The sequence below is a fragment of the Bombina bombina genome, chromosome 6 (genome assembly GCF_027579735.1).
Source record: "Bombina bombina isolate aBomBom1 chromosome 6, aBomBom1.pri, whole genome shotgun sequence".
Classification (NCBI taxonomy): domain Eukaryota; kingdom Metazoa; phylum Chordata; class Amphibia; order Anura; family Bombinatoridae; genus Bombina; species Bombina bombina.
In genome coordinates this window covers 60628560-60642202 of record NC_069504.1, presented here as the reverse complement: position 1 = coordinate 60642202, position 13643 = coordinate 60628560, and positions in this window count along the sequence as shown.

Genomic DNA, 13643 nt, shown 5'->3' with positions numbered 1-13643 from the left:
ACGGCCATTGATAGCCGATGCAGAGAGGGCCACAGAGTGTCTTTCTCTGCATCGGATGGCTAAAAACAGTTATTGCAGGATGCCTCAATATTGAGGCATCACTGCAATAACATGAAAGCAGCTGGAAGCTATCAGGATCGCTTCCACTGCTTTCAAAGACCAACGACGTATGGGGTACGTCCTTGGTCATTAACTGCATTTTTTTGCAGGACGTACCCCATACGTCGTTGGTCGTTAAGGGGTTAAACGGAAGGTGTGGGAGTGCAAGGTCTCTAACATCCACCAGCTCCGTGATGTCATTATAGGGGAGTGGAAGAGGACTCCAGTGGCAACCTGTGAAGCTCTGGTGAACTCCATGCCCAAGAGAGTTAAGGCAGTGCTGGAAAATAGTGGTGGCCACACAAAATATTGACAGTTTGGGCCCAATTTGGACATTTCCACTTAGGGGTGTACTCACTTTTGTTGCCAACGGTTTAGACATTAATGGCTGTGTGTTATTTTGAGGGGGCAGTAAATTTACACTGTTATACAGGCTGTACACTCACTACTTTACATTGTAGCAAAGTGTCATCTCTTCAGTGTTGTCACGTGAAAAGATATAATAAAATATTTACTAAAATGTGAGGGGTGTACTCACTTTTGTGAGATACTGTATATGCCTCTTGTCACTGGCTCACCAGATGTGTTAAATAACGCTCCACTTGTAATCTGCCCTAATATGTTGATCTTTACAGAAGAGTAAACATTATTAAGTAAATTGGCTTCTGGTGATTTACATTTTGGACATAACATTATGCTACCACTCTATTTTGCAATTACATTTGGTGTTAGATATGATCTGTGCAGTTGCCTGATATGTGACTCTCTGGTCTACATTATAAGTGGAGCGGTAGTTTGCGCTACCTCTTGAGTGTTAACGCCACTAGACTTTGGCTTTTTGTACGTGTCGGGTGGCACATATATTAGAGATGGGCACAGGAAAAATATTCGTTTGTTCTGAAATATTTCTTTCAGTAAAATGACAATTTTTGTTTTAGTTAATTTATGATCATTGTTATATTTGTTTAAAACAAAAAATTTGGTTTTGAGCTACAGTGCAGATTCTTGCTTTTTTTATTATCTGAGGCTGTAATCGGCTATTCTAACTTTAATTTGGTCATTATATGTAATTCTTAAATGGACAGAAAAACCCACATATCATTCATGATTAGGATAGAACACTGGTTTTCAAACCTGTCCTTATGCCTCCCTAACATGCCAGATTGTGAGGATATCTGAACTAGCGCACATGTGAAATAATCAGCTAAACACAGTTATTTTACCTGCTTTTAACCAAGGTGATCTCAAAATCCTGGCCTGTTGGGGAAGCCTGAGGAAAGATTTCAAAACCAGTGGGATAGAACATACAATTTTAAACAACTTTTAAATGTACTTTTATTATCAAATATGCATCATTATTTTGTTAATCCATTGCTGAAGGAACAGAATTGCACTACCGGCAGCTAGCTGAACACCTCTAGTTAGCCAATCACAAGAGACAAATGTGTGCAGGCATCAATCACTAGCTAACTCCCACTAGTGTAGGATATGTGCATATTCATTTTTAACAATGGATACTAACGGCTAGATTTAGAGTTTGGCGTTAGCCGTCAAAACCAGCGTTAGAGGCTCCTAACGCTGGTTTTGGGCTACCGCTGGTATTTAGAGTCAGTCAGGAAAGGGTCTAACGCTCACTTTGCAGCCGCGACTTTTCCATACCGCAGATCCCCCTACGCCATTTGCGTATCCTATCTTTTCAATGGGATCTTTCTAACGCCGGTATTTAAAGTCTTGGCTGAAGTGAGCGTTAGAAATCTAACGACAAAACTCCAGCCGCAGAAAAAAAGTCAGGAGTTAAGAGCTTTCTGGGCTAACGCCGGTTCATAAAGCTCTTAACTACTGTGCTCTAAAGTACACTAACACCCATAAACTACCTATGTACCCCTAAACCGAGGTCCCCCCACATCGCCGCCACTCTATTAAATTTTTTTAACCCCTAATCTGCCGCTCCGTACACTGCCGCAACCTACGTTATCCCTATGTACCTTTAATCTGCTGCCCCTAACCCCTGTCGACCCCTATATTATATTTATTAACCCCTAATCTGCCGCCCCCAACGTCGCCTCCACCTACCTACAATTATTAACCCCTAATCTGCTGACCGGACCTCACCGCTACTATAATAAATGTATTAACCCCTAATCCGCCTCACTCCCGCCTCAATAACCCTATAATAAATAGTATTAACCCCTAATCTGCCCTTCCTAACATCGCCGACACCTAACTTCAAGTATTAACTCCTAATCTGCCGACCGGACCTCACCGCTACTCTAATAAATGTATTAACCCCTAAAGCTAAGTCTAACCTTAACCCTAACACCCCCTAAATTAAATATAATTTAAATCTAATGAAATAAATTAACTCTTATTAAATAAATTATTCCTATTTAACCTCTTAAGGACATATGACGGAATTTTCCCTTCATAAAACAATTGAGCAAACTGAAAGCTGTGTCCTTAAAGGGTTAAAGCTAAATACTTACCTGTAAAATAAACTCTAATATAGCTACAATATAACTAATAATTATATTGTAGCTATTTTAGGATTTATATTTATTTTACAGGCAACTTTGTATTTATTTTAACCAGGTACAATAGCTATTAAATAGTTAATAACTATTTAATAGTTACCTAGTTAAAATAATTACAAAATTACCTGTAAAATAAATCCTAACCTAAGTTACAATTAAACCTAACACTACACTATCAATAAATTAATTAAATAAAATACCTACAATTACCTACAATTAAACTTAACACTACACTATCAATAAATTAATTAAATACAATACCTACAAATAAATACAATTAAATAAACTAACTAAAGTACAAAAAATAAAAAAAGAACTAAGTTACAAAAAATAAAAAAATATTTACAAACATTAGAAAAATATTACAACAATTTTAAACTAATTACACCTACTCTAAGCCCCCTAATAAAATAACAAAGACCCCCAAAATAAAAAAAATGCCCTACCCTATTCTAAAATTAAAATAGAAAAGCTCTTTTACCTTTTACCTGAAAAGGGCCTTTTGCGGGGCATGCCCCAAAGAATTCAGCTCTTTTGCCTGTAAAAAAAAAAACATACAATACCCCCCCCCAACATTACAACCCACCACCCACATACCCCTAATCTAACCCAAACCCCCCTTAAATAAACCTAACACTAAGCCCCTGAAGATCTCCCTACCTTGTCTTCACCACACCGTGTTCACCGATCGGTCCAGAAGAGCCTCCGATGTCTTGATCCAAGCCCAAGCGGGGGGGCTGAAGATGTCCATGATCCGGCTGAAGTCTTCATCCAAGCGGGAGCTGAAGAGGTCCATGATCCGACTGAAGTCTTCATCCAAGCGGGAGCTGAAGAGGTCCATGATCCGGCTGAAGTCTTCTATCAAGCGGCATCTTCAATCTTTCTTCCGGATCCATGTTCATCCCGCCGACACGGAACATCCATCTTCACCGACGACTTCCCAACGAATGACGGTTCCTTTAAGGGACGTCATCCAAGATGGTATCCCTCGAATTCCGATTGGTTGATAGGATTCTATCAGCCAATCGGAATTAAGGTAGGAAAAATCTGATTGGCTGATGGAATCAGCCAATCAGATTCAAGTTCAATCCGATTGGCTGATCCAATCAGCCAATCAGATTGAGCTCGCAATCTATTGGCTGATCGGAACAGCCAATAGAATGCGAGCTCAATCTGATTGGCTGATTGGATCAGCCAATCGGATTGAACTTCAATCAGATTGGCTGATTCAATCAGCCAATCAGATTTTTCCTACCTTAATTCAGATTGGCTGATAGAATCCTATCAGCCAATCGGAATTGAAGGGACGCCATCTTGGATGACGTCCCTTAAAGGAACCTTCATTCGTCGTTAGTCGTCGGGAAGAAGAGGATGGCTCCGCGTCTGCTCGTCTGAAGATGGCTCCGCTCCGCTCCGGATGGATGAAAATTGAAGACGCCGCTTGGATGAAGACTTCTATCGGATGGAAGACCTCTTCAGCACCGCCTGGATGTTGACTTCAATCGGATGGAAGACTTCTTCAGCGCCCCTTGGATGATGACTTCTGCCGCTCCGGATCGCCTCTTCGGTTCGGTGGTCGGCTGGCTGAAGACGGCTCAAGGTAGGATGATCTTCAGGGGGGTAGTGTTAGTTTTATTTAAGGGGGGTTTGGGTTAGATTAGGGGTATGTGGGTGGTGGTTTTTAATGTTGGCGGGGTTTGTATTTTTATTTTACAGGCAAAAGAGCTGTTTTCTTTGGGGCATGCCCCGCAAAAGGCGCTTTTAAGGGCTGGTAAGCTAATAGAGCTGGTAACTTTTTAATGTAGCATAGGGTAGGGAATTTTTTTTATTTTGGGGGGCTTTGTTATTTTATTAGGGGTCTTATACTAGGTGTAAGTAGCTTAAAATTGTTGTAATATTTTTTAAATGTTTGTAACTTTTTTTTATTTTTTGTACTTTAGCTGGTTTATTTAATTTAATTTAATTGTAGTTATTTGTAGGTAATTTATTTAATTAATTTAATGATAGTGTAGTGTTATTTTTAATTGTAACTTAGGATAGGATTTATTTTACAGGTAATTTTGTATTTCTTTTAGCTAGGTAGTTATTAAATAGTTAATAACTATTTAATAACTATTCTAACTAGCTAAAATAAATACAAAGTTACCTGTAAAATAAATATAAATCCTAAAATAGCTACAATGTAATTATTAATTACATTGTAGCTATCTTAGGGTTTATTTTACAGGTAAGTATTTAGTTTTAAATAGGAATAATTTATTTAATGATAGTGTAGTGTTAGGTGTAATTGTAACTTAGGTTAGTTTTTATTTTACAGGTAAATTTCTCTTTATTTTAACTAGGTAGCTATTAAATAGTTAATAACTATTTAATAGCTATTGTACCTAGTTAAAATAAATTGAAAGTTGCCTGTAAAATAAAAATAAATCCTAAGATAGCTACAATATAATTATTATTTATATTGTAGCTATATTAGGGTTTATTTTAAAGGTAAGTATTTAGTTTTAAATAGGATTAATTTAGTAAATAAGAGAAATATTATTTAGATGTATTTAATTAATATTTAAGTTAGGGGGGTGTTAGGGTTAGTGTTAGACTTAGGTTTAGGGGTTAATAATTTTATTACAGTGGCGGCGGTGTAGGGGGGGCAGGATAGGGGTTAATACATTTCTTATAGGTGGCGACGGTGTAGGGGGGCAGATTAAGGGTTAATAAGTTTAATATAGGTTGCGGCGGGGTCTGGGAGCGGCGGTTTAGGGGTTAAACTATTTATTTAGTTGCGGCGAGGTCCGGGATCCGCAGGATAGGGGTTAATAACTTTATTATAGGTGGCGGTGGTATAGGGGGGGCAGGATAGGGGTTACTAGGTATAATGTAGGTGGCGGTGGGCTCCGGGAGCGGCGGTTTAGGGGTTAATACATTTATAAGAGTTGCGGCGGGGTCTAGGAGTGGTGGTTTAGGGGTTAATAACTTTATTTAGTTGCGGGGGGCTCCGAGGGCGCCGGTATAGGGGGTAGAACAGTGTAGTTAGTGTGGGTGCTTAGTGACAGGCTAGCAATAAAGCTATCAAAAAGCCGAAGAGCAGCGAGATCGGATGAGTGATAACTCTCACAGTCCGCTGCTCATCGCCCCGTACTTGGTGCGTGGCTTTTTGACAGCTTTTTTGATAAATTAGGCGAAATTTTTCAGGTCCGCGGCGGCGATGGTAGGCGAGCTTAGGCGGGCGTATTGGGCCGGCGAAGGCAGGTAAAGTAGGCCCCCAGATCTCTCCTTCACATGGTAGTAATATGGACATTACTAGAAATAAGATTGAGATCCATTAATTAACATATTAGTTTTGAGGGAATTTGCAAAGTGTGGCCTGAAAATCTTTTTTTTTTTTTTTTTTTTTATTAAAAGTTCTATTCAAGGCATAGGCATAACGCACATCAGAGAAACATACAAAGAACATTTGTCTAAAGGTATACAACCAATATGGATCATAATTAGAAAATATATATATACCAAATATACCTTACATGTTCATATGACAATTTACCATAAGAGTACATATCACTTGCCAGTTAAACTATATACCTTCTAGATGGTAAAAGAGGTCAGTCTTGGACCTCCTAGTAATATGTTAGGTGCAAAGCTTCAATAGGTAATCACGCCCAGAAGGAGACAACTTATGGGTCTCAAGTGGTGGACCTCATTTTACATATACAGTATATGAGTCAATAAACCCCTAGTTTGTAATTTGGATAAACGCACATAACTCGACCCTGATATAAAATATTGTTAACTCTTGGGCTATCCAAGTTTGAGTAATATATCGATGGGACTATAAGTGGAGAAACAATTAAGGATAAGACTCTAAATTGTAAAATAACTAGAACAGCAGTAGTATTCAACATAGTCTTCTGTGTGATACTGGTATATATATTAAACAAAGCTCACGTAGGAAAAAACAGAAGGTCTCATAAAATGTCCGTCATATAATAAACTATAAGTGGAACCAAGTATATATTCCATTTTGACATTTAATCTCTCTTTCTCTCAATGTACAATCACATACGCATAAAAACTATTAGTGTTTAGCCTGTTACCAAAAAAAAAGAAAAAGAAAAAAATAAACAATAGAGAAATAGCGGATAGGACAAGCTCAGAGCATTAGGACATGTGGATCCATTCAGGGGGGAAACAGCCAGTGCAGTGGCTATATTAATACATACAAATATATTTATTTCTCACCTTTTAGAGTATCAGGTAATTTATACATAACCAGAGTGGGGAACACATCTCCTACTGGATAGTTTTAAGATTTAACAGGTTATAACTCTAGAAAGCAGCATTATATCCTAGCTTGCTCAGGAAGAGAATAAAACAATTTAGGGCTCCGTATATTAAATAGGGAGCCTATTACATCTTTCTAAACCAAATAGTGTGTTTAAATCTTTTTACCTTTGGATGTTATTAAAGTGGTATACTAGTCTGAGATTTCCTCTTAGTTTAGAATTAAATATAAAGTCAAAAGAGTATCCCAGATATAGCAATACTAAATCTCATAAGTTGTATCCAAATGAGAATGCACAATTGTAATAATGTAACAGCTTAATGTGCATGTGGCAAGTATCACTCCGAGAACACACAACAACAACTGCTGTATACAAACGGAAGAGAGAAGCGTCACACAATGTGAAATCAGTACCTTATATCGGTGTAATGACAGTCTCCTTAAAGTAAGTCCTGCCTGCTGCTTGTCCCTTGCGTCGCCCCACTCATTAGCGGGCCCAAGCTCGACAGATGAGGAAGATGCCAAATTAATAACGTGCCTCACTCGGAAAGTCACGTGACCAGCTTTGGGAAGATGATTGGGCATGATTCTTTTGGCACTCGGTGGATCTAGAAGCCTCCCAAGCTTCAAAATAGAGGTGAAACAAAAAGAAAGTAGATCCACATCCAAGGAGAATTGAAAGTGTAACTTTTAATGTATCCTATTACCAATTACATACAGGGTAGCGTAAGCTCACAAAGCAAACATCCTACGCATTTCATGCTGTAAGGCACTTCGTCAGGGATAGGTAAATACTTCCCCCTACTGCTCTTAAATAATGCACAGTGACCAATAGAGTGTGAATAAGAGAACCTGCAGATAACATAATTAAATTAGAAAAAATGTTGACCGGCAGGTAAGTAGCCTATTAACCATTTGTAACAGTGTATAATACATAAATAAATCAAACATATACATACAGTATCTCCAAATAAAACGTGCAAAAGTTACAAAAACGGTTACAAAATTCGTACATATCCGGTAACAACTTAACTATTATGTCAACTATATATTCATTCAGAGCAGAAATAGAGGAAGTTTAAAAGACAATCATAGTAGATCTGGGTACAACTCTGATCAAATAATACTGCAAGTATATGGATAGGCAGAACTATTTATGCTGAGATAAATATACAATCATCCCAATAGATACAATCAGTTAGAACACTGAAACTGAATATCTCCAGTTAGGGTTAATATATAAAAGCCCAGCATAATAGCAGAGATAGAGTTGGAATTAAACAAATTATAAAGACACAATGTGTCTGGGTATATTGAAAAGGGGGAAATAGTAATGCAACAAGAGAACACATACATGATGAAAAGCACAATGAAATACATCATTTAAGAAAAATGAGATGTAATGGTTCTAATTGGTTTAACACTTATGGGTTATCACTAGTAAGAATACTGTATATAATGTATATGTGTATTAAACCATAGTGATGCTACCCATATTAGAGTATTAGAACCAATGTACCATTAACTTAATCTCTGCTTAATATTTAAACACCCGTATAAGTTTTAAGATTCAAGATTTCATTTATGCCTAGTGGAACTCCTGTTTGCAATTTGAAGATCCAATAGGCTTCTTTTCTTTTCAATTTTGCAAGTCTATCTCCTCCCATATTGGTGACAGGTACTCAATCAATAGCCTGAAATGTAAACATCTCCCTGGTATTATACCCCATATGACTCGCAAAATGTATTGCGACTGGGGTCTTAGGTTTTTCTGCTGTTAATGAGTTAAGCTGCTCCCTATTGTGATCTTTCAGGGGGCAGGTCGTACGACCTACATACTGCTTCTGGTACAGTAGGCAGGTTATTAAGTATACAACGAATTTCGAGTTACAAGTCAACTGATTCTTTATTTCTGTGATACCAAAATAGAATTTATTATGCTCACAGCTCTTACAGGGTGAGGTATTACATTTAAAGAAACCTTTTTTCGGATTCAACCATGTTTTTACTCCCATTTCTCTTCTTGAGAAATTTCTCTTGAGTACATTCTCAATAGTCATTTCCTTTTTTGGGAATAAACTGAATCCCAAAAGAAAAATGCAAAGAAAGCGGATCTTTCTCAAGAATAGAAATGGCTCTGTGAATGATTTTACATATTTGACTATATTGTTTGCTATACGTAGTAATACATCTGATGGGAGCATTTTCATTAAAGGTTGGTGTTCTTTTTGTTTTATCTTTTAGCAAAAGGGACCTATGTAGTCTAATTTCTGATCTTACTAAGGGCCTCAATGTCATATCCCCTAGATACCAGCCTGGATGTCGGTTCCTCTGCCTTTATGGATATTTAAATATTAAGTAGAGATTAAGTTAATGGTACATTGATTCTAATACTCTAATATGGGGAGCATCACTATGGTTTAATGCACATATACATTATATACACAGTATTCTTACTAGTGAGAACCTATAAGTGTTAAATCAATTAGAACCATTACATCTCATTTTTCTTAAATTATGTTTTTCATTGTGCTTTTCATTATATATGTGTTCTCTTGTTGCGTTACTATTTCTGCCTTTTCAACATACCCAGACACCATGGGGCCGATTTACCAATGTCTGGCGGACATGATACGCTGTAGTGTATCATGTCCGCCAGACATTGCTGAATGCCGACAGCATATGCTGTTGGCATTTAACATTCCACAAGCAGTTCTGGTGCCAATCGGCCGCTAGCAGGGGGTGTCAATCAACCTGATTGTATAGGATCGGGCGGATTGATGTCTGCAGCCTCATAACTCTATCTCTGCTATTATGCTGGGCTTTAATACATTAACCCAAACTGGAGATATTCAATTTCAGTGTTCTAACTGATTGTCTCCTGACTTTCTTTCCCTATTGGGATGATTGTATATTTATCTCAGCATAAATAGTTCTGCATATCCATATACTTGCAGTATTATTTGATCAGAGTTGTACCCAGATCTACTATGATTGTCTTTGAAAATTCCTCTATTTCTGCTCTGAATGTATATATAGTTGACATAATAGTTAACTTGTTACCAGATATTTACGAATTTTATGTCTGTTTTTGTAACTTTTGTATGTATTATTCAGAGATACTGTATGTATGTGTTTAATTTATTTATGTATTATACACTATTACAAATGGTTAATAGGCTACTTACCTGCCTGTCAACATTTTTTCTAATTGATGATGTCATCTATAGGTTCTCTTATTCACACTCTATTGGTCACTGTGCATTATTTAAGAGCAGTAGGGGGAAGTATTTACCTATCCCTGATGAAGTGCCTTACGGCACAAAACGTGTAGGATGTTTGCTTTGTGAGCTTGCGCTACCCTGTATGGCATTGCTAATATGATACTTTAAAAGTTACACTTTCAGTTCTCCTTGGATGTGGATCTACTTTCTTTTTGTAGAATTAAATATGAACCTCACTGTCCCGGCCGTAGACAGGAAGGTAAACTAACACATCAAAGAGATTGAGGCTATCTTGTAAGGGACTGTAGATCTTTTCTATACAGACGTCTCCCAGTATCACCCACCCAAGGTCAAGTTTCTGTGCATATGGAGAATTATGATGTCCATTACATTGCTGACTTACTTTGTGTAAAACCAAGTAAAAGAAATATTTGTGCACTTTTGTCTACCACCTTGCAACCAGCTATCTGTTTCATATGAGGATGATAATGTGCTACTTCTGGTGTAGAAATATTATCCCTGTTTTTTTATATTTGTTTGCATTCAATAAGCATAGATAAAGTCAACTGTATATCATATGTTATAGAAGCTGTTATAAAATGACTAGCTCTTCTTTCTTTTATTTCAAGCTGACCTGCACATGTACCCAGGGTATAAGGTGAAGCATTCCTTTTTATGTTCATATGTTGAAGAATTCAATTCTAGCCAGTGATTGATTGCTTTGGTCATCCAAAATTGCATACATTCTTACTGCTTTCTTAGGCTCTCCCTTAGGATACACTTTGACAACACATATTTTAGAGCAGGACCTTCCACTAAGGGTTTCTCCGCATAGTTCCCTATTAAAGGAACAGATATTTCAGTTGTTGTCTCTTCCGCTTTCTCCCCACTGTGGCTTTCAACAGGGGGGATATTTTTAAGTGGAGGAGAATTTGAGGAGCGCAAACACGTCTATCACTATTACTTTCTGAACACTTAATACTGACTTTACAGTTTCTAAAAGATGACCTGTTGAAGCACAGCACTCAAAGCATATTCCAGATTTCTTCAGAAGCTTTATGCTTCTTGAAAAGGCTTTTCTTTAAATCTACAGCATTTCTTGAGAGGGTGAGGCTTCTTTTGCAGTGGTCATTGTTGAATTGAATGCTTTAACTTCTCACTTTGCACCCCCTGATTGGAAGGTGTAACAGTAGTCTTTTGGATAAACACTAATTTCATTGAGTTCTTGAACCTTAAAGTGCCTCTTTCATGTTCTGGAGTAGTTGCTGCCACTGGTTTAATTCAGTTAAGGAGAAGCTTGGATAATTTCTTGTCTTTGCTATATCTTGAATGAACTTACTGAAAAAGGAGAAGGAAATGAATAATATTAGGGTAGCATTGCCACAATTGCATTCACTCCTTGTGCAGTATCGACATAACTCAATCCTGATAGACATGGATCTGCTTTAGCTGTTTCTAGTTCACTTAACTCTTGCAGCTTGCGATTGTCCCTAATTGTGACTTTGGTGAGTTTTTGTATTTCCTTCAAAAGGGCATTCTCAATTACCTCTGGGCTACCATAGGTCTGATCCAAATGGCCCCAAACTATTTTTAAACCTGCAACTGGATTGTGTACATGGACAGCTCCCAGCCTCTTGATATGTTCTGCATATTCAGCACCTAGCCACTTTACCAGCAGATGAAGCTCTTCTCTAGCAGATATATCTAAATCGTCAACAGTAGTCTTTAATGTAGACTTCCAAGATCTGTAGTTCTCTGGTGGGTCATCAAATTTTGTAAGACTTTTGTAAGCTCACACTGAATCAGATATATTGTGAACTCAGACATCTCTATCCTCTCAGTCTTTGTTACTGGAGGTGTTGGAAGATCACTTGGGTAATAGGAATTTAATGCCGAAGGATAGTATGGATTTGCTTATACTTTTAATCCAGTTGAAGCCTTTATTTCCACTAATCTTAATGGAAGTTACTGTGATGGACCCTAAAACTAAGGTCTTCACTACCATAATTTCTTGTTTGTTTGTAACATAGGTAAAAAACAATTAAATAAAAATTAGGAGTGACAATCATGTTTTTAAAAACACAACTTACAGTATCACAATCTAGTTACAGTCATAGAAATTGTTCAAAGACAGAACGTGTACAGTGGGGTTTTAAAGTTATTCTGACTTAATCTACTGTTTGTAAGATGTTTGCCTTCTCATTTGTGGAGGAGAAGCACAATCTTACTTACAGTTAGGAGAATCCGTCGGTAGCTTAACTCAATCCTGATAGACTTGGATCTGCTTTAGCTGTTTCTAGTTCACTTAACTCTTGCAGCTTGCGATTGTCCCTAATTGTGACTTTGGTGAGTTTTTGTATTTCCTTCAAAAGGGCATTCTCAATTACCTCTGGGCTACCATAGGTCTGATCCAAATGGTCCCAAACTATTTTTAAACCTGCAACTGGATTGTGTGCATGGACATCTCCCAGCCTCTTGATATGTTCTGCATATTCAGCACCTAGCCACTTTACCAGCAGATGAAGCTCTTCTCTAGCAGATATATCTAAATCGTCAACAGTAGTCTTTAATGTAGACTTCCAAGATCTGTAGTTCTCTGGTGGGTCATCAAATTTTGTAAGACTTTTGTAAGCTCACACTGAATCAGATATATTGTGAACTCAGACATCTCTATCCTCTCAGTCTTTGTTACTGGAGGTGTTGGAAGATCACTTGGGTAATAGGAATTTAATGCCGAAGGATAGTATGGATTTGCTTATACTTTTAATCCAGTTGAAGCTTTTTTTCCACTAATCTTAATGGAAGTTACTGTGATGGACCCCAAACTAAGGTCTTCACTACCATAATTTCTTGTTTGTTTGAAATATAGGTAAAAAACTATTAAATAAAAATTAGGAGTGACAATCATGTTTTTAAAAACACAACTTACAGTATCACAATCTAGTTACAGTCATAGATATTGTTCAAAGACAGAACGTGTACAGTGGGGTTTTATAGTTATTCTGACAATCTACTGTTTGTAAGATGTTTGCCTTCTCTTTTGTGGAGGAGAAGCACAATCTTACTTACAGTTAGGAGAATCCGTGGGTAGCTTAACTCAGACAAATACCACAACAGAGATTTGTGAATCCTTCATGCTTTATTGTTGCAGATAACAGAATCCTGAAGTGGTAATGCCAGGTAAAAATAATCTGCCTCTACAAAGCTGTTAACAGAAGTTTCTAGCTAACTTACATACAGAGTAAAACAAAAATTGTGGCAAGATGTGACCTAAAATCTCCTGGATAGAACAGAGAATAAACATAAAAATAAATACAATAATACAGCAGAACACTAGAGGGGGAACAGCCACTAAAATAACGCTTAAAGATGTACATATGAAACAGTTTTTCAGCTTCATTATTGCAATGGAGGAAACCTTGTCCTTTAGAGGTTCACAGTTTACATTGTGAGAACTTTTAAAATCCAGTTTTAGAAGATATTTTGCGCCCACTTCCTTCTAAAAGAAACATG